Source organism: Sander lucioperca, chromosome 1 (genome assembly GCF_008315115.2).
Source record: "Sander lucioperca isolate FBNREF2018 chromosome 1, SLUC_FBN_1.2, whole genome shotgun sequence".
Classification (NCBI taxonomy): Eukaryota; Metazoa; Chordata; class Actinopteri; order Perciformes; family Percidae; genus Sander; species Sander lucioperca.
Genome location: NC_050173.1, coordinates 2,402,947 through 2,405,573, shown reverse-complemented (window position 1 = coordinate 2,405,573; position 2,627 = coordinate 2,402,947). Strand labels below are relative to the sequence as shown.

Here is a 2,627-nt window from a genome sequence, read left to right as displayed (position 1 = left end):
CCAAAAGTGGGTCCAAATCAGATTTTTTTTTTGGGGTCAAGTAGTGTGAACACTCAAATCTTGCCCAGATCAAATTTTTTCAAATCCGATTTAGACCACTTCAATATGTGGTCCTGATTCAGACCCCAGTCTGACCTTTTTCAATGTGGCCGCAGTGTGAACAAACAAGGTGGATTTGATGCGACTTTTACGTCAATAACCCTCGTTGCGCCCTCTCTCCCCGCGAGGAGGGACGGGGTCCCCTTGCTCCCGGTGTGGCTGTCAACCTGGGTGGACTGTCCTCAGTGCGCATGATAATACACATGAACCAAAGGGATGGGCCAACTAGTGAAGCTACCTGAAGCATTTTGTGTATTTTCTGAGCCCACTAGATGGCGATCTCTGTTCAACAAAGGGTTGAAAATGCACTGAATTGCCATTACTTGAGCCTTTTTTCTTTTAAACCAAGAGCGCCATCTAGTTGGGTCAACACATACAGCTAGTGGTTCATGAAGCTTCATTTGGACATCACAAGTTTCAACAAACGTGCCAGTGGGAGGGACTCACACCCGCGCGCGACTGGACCGGCTAACCAAACAAAGAACAGAGAAGCACAGATTACAACAAACAGAGGGTCTGTGACTTCATTCTCTGACCCAAGACGCCATTACTCCACTATATCTTTACAAGGCAAATATTTCTTTACTGCTATATTAGTGTTCTGAGTGTCGAGTACAGACCCTTCAATAATATAGCAGCATGTATTACAGTATAACAGCTTCTTTTGGAACAAAGAAGAGGAAAATAAACATGAATATCATCCAGTGCTATGCCTGGATAACAAATGACAGACAGGAAAATGCAAAGCAAGACTTCTACAGCAGGCCGGAGACCATTATTCAGAGCTACTCAGGAAGAGACATCACCGTAGTAATGGGAGACCTCAGCGCCAAGATCGGGCTGGACAACACAGGCTTTGAGAAGGTCATGGGGCAGCACGGCCTAGGGGAAATGAACGACAACGGAGAGAGACTTTCAGACCTATGCACCGCAAACAACCTGGTCATCGGAGGAAATGTCTTTCCCCACAGGCGAATACACAAGGCTACCTGGATATCACTAGATCTCTCCACAGAAAACCAGATCGACCACTTTTGCATCACCAAGAAGTTCAGGAGGTCACTTCAAGATGTACGTGTCAGACGAGGTGCCGACGTTGCTTCAGACCACCATCTCCTTGTCGCCCGCATTAAGCTCAAACTTAGGAGAAATTATACAGGGGAGACAAACCAGCGACAAAAATTCAACATGGCGCTTCTGGGGGATTCAACCAAGCGGGAGGAGTATAAACTAACACTATAAGTCCTGCAAGATCTGATATAAGAAGATGAAACTATAGACACGAAATGGAAGGCGGTGAAGACAGCAGACTCACTGAAGAAAATAGAAGTGAGAAAAGAGAAGGCAGCAGTCAACAACAGCCGCACACGTGCAGAGAAAGCCAAGGCGAAAGAGCTGTACACTCATGCAAACGAGTGACAAGTCTACTTGCCTCGGCCTCAACATCCACAAAGGGAAGAGCTAGGTCCTGAAGGTCAACACCACCACCACATTACCCATTATGTTGGAAGGCGAAGCGCTGGAAGAGATGGATGATTTAACCTTCCGTCAACAAACAGGGTGGAACCGAGGCAGATGTGAGGGCGAGGATCGGAAAGGCCAGCACAACTTTTCTCCAACTGAAGAATATATGGTGCTCAAGGGACTTGTCCATCAAAACAAAGATCAGGGTCTTCAACACCAATGTGAAGTCAGTCCTTCTCTAAGGTGCCAAAACTTGGAGGAACACCATCACCACCACCAAAAAGATCCAGACATTTATCAACACGTCTGCGATGCATCCTCCAGATCCGTTGGCCTAATACCATCAGCAACCAGAAACTGTGGCAATGGAACCAACTGGAAGCAGACAAAGAGATCATCCAACAATGCTGGAGATGGTTAGGGCATACCCTCCACAAACCACTTCCAACATCACCAGACAGTCCCTTTCATTGAATCCCCAAGGGGAAAGAAAGAGAGGTCGACCCAGAAACAGCTGGCAGCGAGACCTAGACGCCGATATCAAGAGGACAGGCCACACTTACACTTGGGGACAGCTGGAGAGGCTTGCTCAGGACCGAAACGGCTGGAGAATCCTTGTAGACGACCTATGCCCCAGTAGGGGAAAATAGGAGGGAGAAGAAGAAGATGTATTACGGCAGTTCATTCTATACAGTATAGAGACAGAAAGAGGGGAAAACAACTCTCCGCTCTCCATTGACTTGTATTGCGTGAAGGTTCCGTCTGCTAGCAAACAACAGAAAAATGCCTAAAAGTTGTGATATTCCCTACCAACAATGTAAAGAACTCAGAACGTTTTTATATGCTGACAAACAGAAAAACTGAGCTTTTATGAAGACAAAAGTGGATACAGATGTGAGGGAATCAGCAGCAAGAATCAGGAGACTGGGATCCTGAGACCAAGCTAACGATATGCCTAACATTACACGTATTAGCTTAACTTACAGAAATAAAGTTAGCCTAAAACTGATAAACAATGATAAACTTTCTCACAGATCTATTAAGACTGAACTGGAGGCTAAATC

At 46.0% G+C, this 2,627-nt stretch overlaps 1 pseudogene; it reads left to right on the top strand.

The window, feature by feature from the left end:
* The first annotated feature begins 738 nt into the window (after window positions 1–738).
* LOC116042202 lies at window positions 739–2,213 on the top strand (annotated as a pseudogene).
* Window positions 2,214–2,627: the final 414 nt, after the last annotated feature.